Below are 13,932 nucleotides of genomic sequence, written 5' to 3' on the forward strand. Positions count from 1 at the left end.
GAGTCATGGGGATCTTGCCCCTATAATTCCTCATTAAAGTCCTCTCAAGCACTCCAGCAGGTCCTTGATGGGATATATGTTTGGGTGGGCCAACCCAAGGCCCAGGAATCGGGCCTGGGATGCAGCTGAGCTGGACAGTCTGGGCTACTAGGACCGCCCCCTCAGGTGAGGGGTGGAGCCAGCTCTCCTAGGTCAGATTTCTCAGTGGCTGGAGTACTATTTCAGTAACAAATGACTTCATGAATGCTTCCTTGGTGTGTTCCTTCTTACTGCCAAGGAAATGACATGTGCAAAAGATTATTGGTCTATAGGAGAGCCTCAATTTGATATGCCAGACTTCCACGGAAAGCCTTTCTGAGGAATAGGTGGGGGATTGGGTAAGGGGAAGGTGGAGGGGAGAGAGGGGGGAACACTTTTAAATAAAAGTTAAAAAAAAATGAACGAACCCAAATTTGTTTGTTCACAGTTATTACAGTATTTTAAAACTGGTAAACTTAAAAACATTAGAGGCTTATTTAAAATGGAAAGATTTTCTTCCCTATAAATTGGCTGCCAAGTTATCATAAAAGAAAGTTGCAGGCCCAAATACTCCACACTAGGAGGTTTCTCTCTGGTTCTGTGTGGTCATCACACACACACACACACACACACACACACACACACACTTGCATTGTTGATGTGTCCTCTCTGATGACTGTTTGAGACAGCCACTTCTGTGACCTCTCCATTTTCCTTGGACAGAGAGCCTTGAGTAACACCAAAATTAAGGCCAAGATTCCATGTGACCATAGAACAGCCACAGCTCCTTTGATCTTATACTGTCCAAGTTTAGGTAATTTTAATATTATGACTAGGATTTTTGCCAAATTGTCAACAGTATCCTTATTTTTATCATAGTTACATAATATTTCTATTCATTTGACTACCTCCTCTTTTGACTAAAGTTGCTTAAAAGAAAACCTTAGATTATTATTTTGATTGTGAAAGAGTCCTATAAAAACATATTTGAAAAGTGAAATTGATTTAGCGGGTATATACCTAAGGTGCTAAGCTTGTCTGCTGCTCAATTTAGGTAGAGGCTGGCATCATTATCAAATGTTCAAAACTGAACTCCAAACCCAGACTTGCTGTTTGGTGAAGTCACAACAAAAGAGATTGAAAGAGTGTCATTTCCTGATCTGTTGGTGAAGGGGATTTACTGTCTTATCTAAGGACACTCAATAGCTTGCATGTGTGTGGTAGGTTATGGAGCAAGAGTAACCCCATTTTTTCTGATAACATGGGTCTGTAAATTCTATGGGTCTCGAGAGGAGTGTGCTGATGTCGTGGCCAATTGCCATGACACCTTTTGCTGAATACACTGCACTGGCAAATATGTCATATGTCACAGTGATTGGTCCCCTGCAAGCCCCTCCTACATTCCATCTCATCCTTGCATCTAACACTTAGATTTCCACTTTAAATAAACATTGATGATTCTCACTGATGGTTCCCCATATGCAGAACAGTATGCCCTATGATGTCATTCAACCTTCAGAGCACTTTTTATAATTAGTAATTGAGAAAGCAATTGATCACTGAAATGAATTCTCCAGAGAAGGGCTATCTTGTGGGTTGGAGTCCAGCATCCAGATGTAATGGAAGGGAACTTTTCAGCTAATTAAGCTAAACAGACAAGCCAAACAAGCCATACATATGATTTCACCACTTACTAAATATTAAAGCAAATTTGCATACTAATGAGATGGATGTTCATCTTTACTTTGTAACAATTAAATTTTTGGTAATGTAGGACATAGACCATCTTCACTATTTTTTAGAGTTCAGTGATAACAATTATTTTGTTATTGTCAATGCTTAGAATTTTTCTTCTCTTAAACACAGCAGGGTAGAAGCATGTTTAAGGCCATGTTTAAGCTGTGTGTAATTCTACCCAAATCCTAAGCCAAAATTCAGCTAATGCCTTTTTTATGGAACACAAAACTACATCTCAAGCTGCAATTTCTAAAACCAAACATTCCAATGCAAAATAATCCTTAAATATACCAATTGAAAGCCTGTATGCTAAAGATACTTACACAATGGTAGGAAAATATTTAGTCTTTGTATTTCATAGTTGTTATGATGAGAAACTCTTTGTACATATTGGGAAAACACTGCAGTGTGGAACATACAAAAATTTTTGACCCGAGGTGCTTCAGGCTGCATTGGTTGGCATTGTTAGACATGACAGTACACACTGGGCAAAGTGTATATGCTGTGTACTCAGAACCAAGGCTTTGGAACATTCATCAGAGGTAAGGTGGATGAGCTCTGTTGGAAACACATTCATTCATGATACTTTGGTTTAGAATTGTTTTTCTGACCATTGCACATTCAAAAACTTTCCCTGTTGGTAATTTTTTGCTGTGAGCTCAATGTTCAGCTGTGTGACTCCTGTCTGGGGTCCTGACCTCACAGATTAAGAATTTTGGTTCTTAACCACAGTCTTTGGAACAAGTAAGAGCTAAAATGTGCTGTGTGCCAGGACTTAAAACATTAAGTAACAACTCATGCATTACTTTACGCAGTCTTGTCTAAAGTTTCATTTGCTGAAACTTTACAGAAAAGTCAACTTTTTAATTCTGGATATGCAAATCTATAAAGTTTAACACATGGATTGATAAAACACTATTCATTAAACCAGGGCAAAGAACATTTTCATGACCACATAAAAATCCCAGCTTTTACTTTGAAGTTATACTCTCTCTTCCCATGCTTGTGTACATGGAAATTAATGCTGTAGTCTATCACTGGAGTTAGTTTTCAGAAAGTTGTATAAGCAGAATTATAGACTATGCTACATTTCATTTCTTTTACTCAATGTGGTGTTTCTGAGACTACTCTAAGATACTGCATTTACAGGCTATTCATTCTCTTCAATTTTCTAGTGATATTTGTATGGATGTGACACAAATTACTTATTCATTCTCCATTTCTCTTGGGATTTTTCCAATTCTGAGGTCATTATATGTAAGACTGCTTAAACCTTTGCCTACAATTTTCCTATGGGCATACACACTCACTTCACTTTAAAGAGTGTTATTGTTGGGTCATCTGATAAGTCTACATATAAGAATTTATCAAATTGTTTTCCAAAGTGTCTGTTCCAGTTTGAATTTCTTCCAGCAATGTAGAAATGTATTAATTGCTATATGTCCTCTTCAGCATTTGAGGCTGCATTTTATATGTATGTGCACATGTGTGCATGTGTATACACCTGTGTGTGCATGTGCATATGTATGCATGTGTGCCCGTGTGTTTGTGTGTATGTGTTTCTGTGTATGAGTGCATCTCTGTGGAGCCAGAGGACAACCACAGGTGTCCTTCAATTTTTCTCTATAAGACAAGAGGACAGGATGTATCACCAGCCTGGCATTTGCCAGATATACTAGGCTGACTGGCCAGGGAACTCCAGGGATCCAGGGATCCAGGTCTCTATCCCTCCAGCTCTGGGATCACTAGCACTTGTCAACACTCTTGGAATTTTCATGTGGGTTCTGGGCATAACACTAATCTTCATTCTTGCACGGCAAGCACTTTACCAACAAGCTATCTCCCCAGCCAATGTTGTGTTTTTAGGTTTTATGATCTTAGTTTATGCATGAGGAAACCAAGGTTTAGAGAAAAACAAGTCACTGTAGTCCTTGTACACAAAAAAAAACTAAGAATGAGGATTTAATCCCAGGATGGATCCTAGGGTTTAACCCACGGGCCCTGAGATTGTACCTCATTGTGGCACATGTGTTTTATTTGAGAAGCTGTATCTCCGTGTACAACTGTTTGTGCAATCATATGCCTCAATGCACCCCTCTGTGTATTTCAAAGCTGGAGATGGTTTGCAACATTCTGAGTGTGTGGAGAAGCTGGTGGATGGGCTTCAGTGGGAAGAGCTCCCATTCTGAAGGGATGCACAAGAGATGGGTTTGCAGGTAGTTTAAAGATGATGATCTGAGTTTCTCTTGCATGAAAATGTATTCAAGGCAAAACCAAGACCAATATGATGTCCCTATGACCTTTTACTTCCTTCTGCCCTTTCTTTCCCTGGGGTTATCAATGCTTTTGGATGATCAGGAAAATGCCAATCCTTATGGACCATTTCTGCAGATTTGTAAAGGAAATATTCTGCTCTCTTTTCCCTCAAGTTTCTTGTTTTCAGTTTTTCTTACCCTTGACCTATGGTCTTAGAGCAATTTAATCTGTGATGCTGACTCCCAACCACAGTAAAGCCACAGAGGAACTTGAAGGGGTGACTGACACTTGTTCACAAAGTACTCGATTACAGATACAGACAAGCATATCTATGCACACATGCCTACACACACACACACACACACACACACACACACCTCAACCACATAAAGATCACACACTGAAAATCCAGAATCTGCTGATAATTGTTTTGATTATTTTTCCTTGGACTTTTGACCTTTCTGTGTTTATTTATAGGCATTTGGATAAACTGTACTCAGTTGATCATAAAGTGGAAATAAGAGATGCTGAGACACAGATGCCACAAAGCAATTCCTTTCCTAAATGGGTTGATTTTCATCTTACAGGTCAGAAATGAAGACTGGTCCAACTTTGGTTCCATCATGTCCCAGCTGTATGCCTATGTATGTGCTGGCCTCATTTCTCTGGCATCTTCCCTTTTTTTTTCCCCCTGGCCAAGCTCTCTCCAACTTGGATAGGTACTTTTGTTAACTATACAATATATTTTAAGGTCATATAGGAGAATTTAAGTTCTGCTGGGGTATTCTTTATTTAGAACTATATTTTGAGAAAGACTTTTCTGTATTTCCTTAAAGACATCAGGTAGACAAGTACCTTGTGTGTGTGGGGGGGGGGTAGATAAAAGATGGAACCTTTGGAATTTTCTTCTTGGCCTTTCCTGTGCTTCTCAGGAAGTCTATTTCTTGCTTCTTTCCCATCTCTTCCAGGAGGCATATTCTGCTTCTCTTATATATGTGTGTCTAAACATGCCGCCATGTCTAGAGAAAAAAATAAAACCAAATTTCTTCCTAATGCTCTGCTTAGATATGAAATCTAGATAGATTTAAATCCATAGGGGAAATGATAAGCATATTGCTGGCAAGAGTTTTGTCAACTTGACTGAAGCTAGGGTCATTTGGGAAGAGGGGCCCTCCATTGTGAAGTAGTCCCCACAAGGCTGTCCTGTGGGCATGTTTTCGGAGATTTACTTGATTAAATGATGGATGGTCTAGACCCAGCCCATTGTGGTGCTCTCAGAACCTACCCTGGGTACTATAAGAGCATAGACTGAACAAGTCATGAGGGCTAAGCCAGTAAGTGGCATTCTTCTATAGCCTCCCTGCCTTCCATTCCTGCATCCAGATTCTTGCCCTGTTTGAGTTTCTGTCTTGGCCATGATATGGAGGTGTGAACTAAATGAAACCCTTCCCTCCACAAGTTGTTTTCAGTCATGGTGTTCATCACAGCAATGGAAACCCTGACTAAGACCGTGACTGGTACCTGGATCACGAGGTGTTGGCAGTGGCAGATCTAACCATGTATTCTGGGGAGGAGTACAGTAGCATTTGAACTTTGTTCTGGAAAAGCCACTGAATGCTCAGAGCTTGACGGACTTAGGAGGTGCGAATGCTGAGAGCAATGCAGATGATGGAGGCCTGGCTTGAGAAATTTCAGAGGGAAACAAAGACCTTTGTGCGACATTTTGAATTAAGAACCACTAAGGTGAAATCTTTGCTTTGCTGTGACACTATATATTGGTCAGCTGGGACTAAGAAAGGCTCAGCAGCTAAAAGTGCTGACTGTTCTTCCAGAGGACCTGGGTTCGGTTCCTAGCACCCACATGGCAGCTCTCAACTATGGACAACTCTAGTTCCAAGGTATCTAACACCCCCATACAGATTTACATGCAGGTATGCCACCAATGAAATAAAAATAAACAAATCATTGCCAGGCAACTGTGGCACACACCTTTAATCCCATCACTAGGGAGGCATAAGCAAGAAGATCTCTGTGAGTTCAAGGCCAGTCTAGTATACAGAGCTAATCCTAGGATAGCCAGAGCTACAAGAGAAATTCTGCCTCAAAAACAAACAAACAAACAAACAAAAAGCAAAATAAAACAAATAAAGGACCAGCTTTATGGAGGTGAAATTTTCTGGGAAATGTTTTCTCAGGGTCAGTGCATACACGCTATGGTCCAGATGGGTAGCTAATCTTGATAATGAGTAAAAGTTTCCCAGAGTCAGAGTTCCTGAAGAGATTACAAGAGAAGCTATTGGTGAAAGTGTAGCCCAGTTGCAGCAGAATCCCCAGCATTATGGAGATGTTGGTGCCATAGGGTGACCATTAAGGATAGCAGCAGGCATGGAACAAGAAAAGCTGCCAGAGCTGTGGATGGCAGAACTGGAGAAATGGGACTCCCTGGAGCCCAGTGGATCATGCATGGGTCCAGGCATCAAGCACTGCACGCTTTGCACTATTGAAGTTTGATTTTGCTTTGACTTGATTTGATTGTGCCCTACTTCTTCCCTCTTGAAATAAGAAAATATTTAACCTATTGATTTGATTTCACAGGAGCAAGCCAGTAAGCAGCACTCTCCCATGGCCTCGGCATCAGTTCCTGCCTCCAGAGTCCTGCTCTCTTTGAATTCTTAGCCTGACTGATGAACTGAGATGTGGAACTATAGCTGGAGTACAGTCTTTCCTACTCAAGGTGTTTTGGTCATAGCTTTTTTTCCCAGCAATAGAAACCCTAGCTCTGTCAATTTAACAGAAGGAAATGTAGAAGAAGATCTTTGTTGCCTAAGGTAAAAAAGTGCTTATTAAACAAAATGCCAAAGGAATAATGGGGAAGTTCTAAATAAGATTACTGCATTTAGCTTAAAAGTTATAATTTCTGTTTAGCGAAGGGCAACATGAATACTTAGATGATAAGTGGGTATGTATTTGTCAATATGAAATTGGCAAGATATTTCTGACTTGTGTTATATCAGAAATATCGTATATACCATCATGACAAAAATCCCAGAACCTCTCCCTCCAAAGAACAAAACTATGGATAGATCACCTCAGAAAGGTGCTGAAAATACCATAGCATGGAAAACATGCTCAATCGTGCTTTGGTTATGCTGTATTAGCTAACTGGAAAACATTTTAACTCAGAGTGCTTTCAAGGCTGGTGGTGTGGGAAACCCTGACCTCTTCTGTTATTGCTAACTGAGGAGACAGTCAGGGAAGCCACTTGGCACGGTTTAGTCAACCCAAGTCTATATAACACCATGATTCAGTTACTCTTTATGAATGTGCATGGAAAGCATATCCCCAAACAGATCTATAAAGTATCCCATATAAAGATGGGAAGATAGTCTTATTTGTGGTGGTAATGATCTGAAGGAGCCCTGGTTGTCCATCATTGAAAAAGATGAGGGATACAACGGTAGGAATGTGATCATCCAGCAATTAGAGGCAATAGATTGGATATTTATCTGGATTGGAGGGATCATAAACATAGTAGTGATAAAGGAATAAATGGACAAGTATAACACATGACAATCTATGTAAATCTAACCACACAAAAAGATATGATTACATCCAATTTAGATGTAAATATGAAATCTTAAAATATGAAAACTAAATGCATTCAGTAAAAATGTTTGGAAGGGACCAGCAATTAGGACTAAATGGAAGTGCATACACCAAAAAGTAAGCTTTCCAAGGACCAATGACGACACTATGCCATGAGCCAGAGCTCTATTAATTCAAGTATCTGTCCCAAAGCTATCACGAACAAATGAATAAGTAAGTTGCTTCATTCTCAGATTTCTTCACAATGGGTTCTCAACCTGGGCATATCTGTCCTCCTTACTTCCGACTATTCCTTCTTGGAGTCCTAAAACACACTTGACATGTTCTAGAAACTGGAAGGAAATTGATGGTGTCTTGTATTCCCTCTTAGGCTTCTTGGGCAAGTGTCCATTATCTTGTTATTGCTCATCAATTAACCTTTGTACAGTATAAATCTCATGGTGTATACTTCTATTTGGGTTGTATGAGTCCAAGCTCCAGCTATGTGGGTGTCTATGATATTCATCATAAACATACATGTTTTTCATTTCTCCTTTATTTTCAAACTAACAAATCATCTAGAAAAAAACCCAAATATCCATCAACAAAGGAATGGTTAAATATCTAGAATGAAATTTTACAATAAACTGTGCAGGCACAAAAAGAAATGCAGGTCTTAATCACTAGTATTGGATTATCATCTAGGGATATCACTAAATGAAAATAATCAAACAAGAAAATAGGGAGTAATGTGCTTTAAAAAGGCACAATTCCTTCAGACCATTAAAGATTTAGATTTTGTGAACACACTGACTGCTTTAATCTTGCATGTTAACAAATAAAAAGTAGTCATATGGCTAAAGGGTTATGCTTTTTTTCAGAATATTCACTTTTATGTAAAGAATGAATCAATATTAAAATAACAACCAGGCTTATTATTGATAGCTACAAAGTTGGTGTGGATATGGAAACTAGGAGCCTTAATTTCAAAACAAGCAAATAAGTCAGAACTTGTGCAGCAGATAAACACCAACTACTTCAGTGGCCCATCCTGGGAGCAGCTCCTATTGACGACTCTACTTGGGGTATTCCAGTAAAAAGTTTAATGTTGGAGTCCAGGAGTTCTGTATTCAGAGTGATCAGGCTTTGTGTTACAGCCCAGATCCTAACATCAAACCATTCTTGCATTTAGCTAGTGGTGCTGAGTGTCTGCTGTGCCTGAGGCAGACCCGTGGTGGCAGGTCTGATGTGCCATGCAAGGTGCTATTTGTTTGCTAATGGAAGGAAACAGACACAGAATGTTAGGGGAATGGAAACTAGACAACAGGAGACTTTTGAAACTCACGTGATTAAAATGAGTCAGGGTCTAAGCTGGACAATGGAAGGACAGTATGACGATGAGTTGCTTGTTTTTACCATTGCGCTGCTTCCATTCAAGCCCTGCTGTCTTCATGACCTCTCCTCAAGTATAAGTCCCCTCTAAATCCAGCTTTGTTGTCTAGGAATCATGTATCTGAACATCATTTATTGAAAGGGTTTGCTTTTTAGAAAATAAGCATTTCTAACAGAGCCATCAGAAGCAAACATAGCCTGTTGAAGATTTTAATAGAATTCTCCAAGTTTATTTCTTGATGTTGTAAGTCAGCTTTCTAGACTACAGTGCAAGGGCTATTCCTCATTATCCAATATCTGTAAGGATTGGAAAAGCTAGTGTCCTACTTGTCACTGTTCAGCACTATATCCCATGAGAAAGCAGGTCATGGGTGATGGAAAAAAAGGATAGGAAATATCTTAGACGTGATGGAGAAGGTCAGCAAGTGTTTCCTCAGACAGAAACTCTTCTGAACAAGAAGTTTTTTAGTCCGAAGAGAACAATTTCCAAAAGGGCAAAGACAGGTCCTGTGCTAAAGTGGTGTTTGTCCAGGGTTTATTGAAAGTCTACAATATGCAAAGCCTGGCCCTTTTGATGAGGACACAGCTTGAACAAGAGGTCAAAGTAACTCCCTCATGAGCCACATCTAGTGGGGAAGGGGAAACCATAAGGTGCTCACCTTAAGCAAGGACCGGGTAAATAAAGATAAGTTAGTGCAAACAGTGGTTGTGCTGAAGAAAATAAGCAGAATGATATTACAGCAGTGACTGAACAGGCATGTGGAGGAATTTAACTGGAGACTGAGCAATCTCATCTCATTGATATTTTCACAAGGCAAGTTTCCTTCTGTGTGGATAGCATGTTGGGCAAGGATAAAAACAGAAGGGGAAAAATGAATAGCAGCCTGAACTAATACATGGATATTGGAAGAGATGCTGGCATCATGGACTGAGCAATGGAGATGGGGATGCCGATGAGAGAGAGGCAGGTGGACAATGAGTCAGCTAGAACAGGAAAAGCAGGCACAAAGGACAAATATAACAAGTGGTTACAGGATGGGGCTCTCAGGCAGAAAGAACACTGCAAGCTCATTCTGGTCCAGCCCCATTAATTCTGCAGATGAGGAAACCAGGTCCCAGGGGACAAAGTCGCTTGCCTAGAAACTGGACCTCTAAACCTTCTAGTCTGATAGCATCTATCACAGTGTGGAAATTCCAGGGCTGGGGGAGGAAGAAGACTGTAAGGCGGGAAAGACAGACGAGAGAGGAGCGAGGAAAGAGACAGAAATGGGCAAAAGAAACCAAAGTGCAAAGACAGGAAAACGATGAGAGAAGAGGAATGGGCTCAGGCTGGGCAATGAGGGAGAGGATGGGGGCGGGGCTTGTTGCTGGGTTAGTTGGGCTGACTTTTTCTAGTTGAGGTTTGCCTTACAAGACCATTTCTTGTTTCACCGCAGCACGCTGGGCACCCAGGGCAGCAGTTGGAGCAGCTGCCAGCACCACCTGAGCCAAAGGAACAACGGCAGGGAAGTGCAGATGTGCAGGAAGTCCCCTGGGTTAGAGCCAGGTTAGCTAAGATCACATTGTTCTTGTACACCTCTTGGGAGGTTCTGTCATCCTAGGGCAGTGCTGGGACAGGGACACTGTTTATCCTTCCTATCACCAGCGCCACCACCATGATCCCGCCGTTACTCTGGATCGTGAGCTGGGGTCGTTCAAGTATTCCTCTATTTCATCCTCAGAAAAACACTGGAGGGACCTGTTTCTCCAACAGACACACACACACACACACACACACACACACACACACACACACACACACACTTAACATGCTCCCTGAGATTAACCCAGTAGCAGCCTTTCAAAGGCAGAAAGTGGCAGAAAATCTGCTGTCATCTTTTCACTCCCCAAAAGACAATCCAGACTCCTTGGCAGGCTTTTTAAGAGGTGTGGATGACACATCCCTGGGAGACCTGATGTGCTTGCTCCCTGATAATGCCCGGTACTTAACCTAGGTGGTGAGACTTGAGAAAACTTTTTCTCTGGCTAGCTGACATTTATGCCCCAAGCCAAGCCATAGTCTCACAAGTGGAGCAGCAGCTCACAGACTTCTTTTAGAAGTTTTGGGCACAATATAGAATTATTGAACACCTCCTTCCTTTTTCCTCCAAGGTCCTTTTCAAATGTCATCTCTTCTACAAGAGATTTTCTTTCTTTCCAAACAATGTATCCCTTCGGTGGTGCCTTGCACTCTTGCATTTGGGCCTGGAGGACTCCTCCACTGTAGCAGAGACTGTGCCATGCACAATTGCCCTGATAATCTCCATGCTGAGCTCAGCACCTGGCATGGTGGAAGGCCCTGGTCACTACTAACTTAGTTCAGGAAAGCACCAGAATCAGTATGAATGGGCTGCTTGTGACTTTATTGCCCAACTCAAAAAACTCCAACAAAGAACCAATTTGTCAGTCTCTTGAGCATATATACACACTTTCTGTTGGTGAGACACCAAAGAGATACAGATCTTTTTCTTTCCCTTCTTCATGTGTGTGAGCATATGTGTGATGTATGTGCATGTGCATGTATGTGTGTGCCTCTGTAGAAATCTCAAGTCATGTTGAGTATCTTTCCTTAATTACTGTCCATTTTTACTTTTTGAGATAGCACATCTCACTAACATGAGGCTGATAGATGCACCTAGCCTGGCTGGCTGAAGAGCTTCAGGGATCCCCCTGTCTCTCTTTCAGGGCTGTGGTCACAGTACTCAGTACTCCATGCTGTGTATTTTATCACAGGGTTCTAGGAATCAGAACTCATGTCCTTATACTCATGGGGCCACACTTTACCATTACACCCTCTTCCCAGAGCAACCTACATATTTCTTTTGAGATAACAACCAGATGAATTTTGTAAAGATTTGAGTTACAAGATTAGCTCCTGTGAGCTCCAAACTCTCATTCTTCAAGAATATAATGTAAGTAAGCATACATGGGTGTCTGTTTTTTATGCTAATCCTTGAACCTCAGACTTTGCTCTGTATGCAATAGAAATGAGGTGGCCAACCACAATGGTGAAAAAGCGTAGATATAAGACTTTAGAGGCAAATGTTATATGGCACATGTTATATTCTTACATGTTACTATAGATAACATTGAAAATTCAATTTACGATTTGGGCTTCACAGCTCCAATTCCATTTTTCACTGAAACCTCAACACATAATTCTTTCTGACAGGCATAAAAGATAAAAGTACATTATATACAATTTCCTCATCTGTCTTTGTCTTGTTCTATATTAAAAATATAGCCATGGATCAAATTAAATAAAAAGGGAGCTGTTGATAAGCACACCAAAATCACAACAAAGACACATGACAGTAATACACATCTTTTACACCTGTCCATTGTAAACTTGTGCTAAGAACTCACTCACCTTGCACCTAGCTGTCAGAGAGGACAACTGAAGGCTGCGTGGAAACACCCACAACATAGCCTTAAATCCTTTCCTTTACGGTCACTCAGGAACTCACAAGTAAATGAGAAAGAATGATATTCAGCACAGGGCCAGTCTTCAGTCTCCTCTCTACCGAAAGTATTTCATGAAGTGAGAAAAATGAGCATTAGTGCCTCATGGTATTAGTGTAGTTCAAGTTGTCCTCATCTCCAAGTAGAGCCAAAGCTGTACAGTTTTATAGACGTTTCCTCACTCATGTGATCTACAGAATACAGAGTATCTTGGATTATTTAGGTAAACTTAATGTGGTCAAAGGTATTCTTAAAAGTGGGAGAGGTGGGGCCATGAGCAAAGGAGTGTAAGTGGCATCTAAAAGCTTGAAAGGGGGCTGGGAAACTAGCTAGGTGGTCCAAGTCCTTGCTGTGCAAAGCATTAGGACCTGAGTTCAATTCCTCACATTCATGTTGAAAGCTGAGTTTAACTGCACACACCTGTAACCCCAGTACTAGGAGGCAGAGGCAGGAGGATCTCTGGGTCTCACTGGCCATCCAGTCTGGTCTGGATGTATATCAGTGATCTCCCATTTCAGTGAGAGACATGTCTGAAAAAATAAAGTGGATGATGATCAAGGAAGACAATTGATATTGAACTTTGCCCCCCAGGACACACATGTACACATTTGAGCACTTACCATACATGCTTATTCACACAATAAACAAACAAATAATATCTGGAAAAGGTAAAAAATTGATTCCTCTGTAGAACCTCCAGATAAACCATAGCCCCATGATCACTTGGCTGACAGAGTTCTCTTTTTAGCTCTCTGACTTCCAGAAATGTAGAGCAATGATTTGAGTTGGCTCAGGCTGCTAACTTTGTGGTATGTTGTGGAATATTATTTAAGATGTGTTACATTTTTTTATGCTGTAGAACATTTGTTTTAATGATACAAAGATGTGTTGTATTCTTTTATGTTGCATTTGTTTAACTCTGTGAAGCTGTGTTACTTGTTTGTCTAAAACACCTGATTGGTCTAATAAAGAGATGCATGGCCAATAGCAAGGAAGGAGAAAGGATGGGTGTGGCTGGCAGGCAGAAGGAATAGGAGGAGAAATATGGGGAAAGGGAGATGAAGGAATGAGGAAAAGAAGAGAGGAGGACTTTGGGGCCAGTCACCCAGCTACACAGCAGAGAGTGGAGAAGGACGGGAGCCCAGAGGCAAAAGGTAGACTGGATAGTTTAAGTTGGGAAAGGACGTTTGGAAAGGAGATATGCTAAAGCCGGCATATTTAGAAAAGAATACGCGGCCTCTGTGTGATTTATTTGGAAGCTGGGTGGTGGTCCTCCAAAGAGCAAAAGAGTAAAAACAAACAAACAAACAAAGACAGTGGTGCTAGAACAGTGCTACTGTTCTAGCAGCAAGAGGAAAACTGTAATGTTAAGAAGTTTTCAGCTGGGGAAAGCAAGTGTCCTCCCATTTAATCCCATGATAGCATAGCATACATTGCCAGTTT

Source organism: Phodopus roborovskii, unplaced genomic scaffold, assembly GCF_943737965.1.
Source record: "Phodopus roborovskii unplaced genomic scaffold, PHOROB, whole genome shotgun sequence".
In the NCBI taxonomy this organism is placed as follows: Eukaryota; Metazoa; Chordata; class Mammalia; order Rodentia; family Cricetidae; genus Phodopus; species Phodopus roborovskii.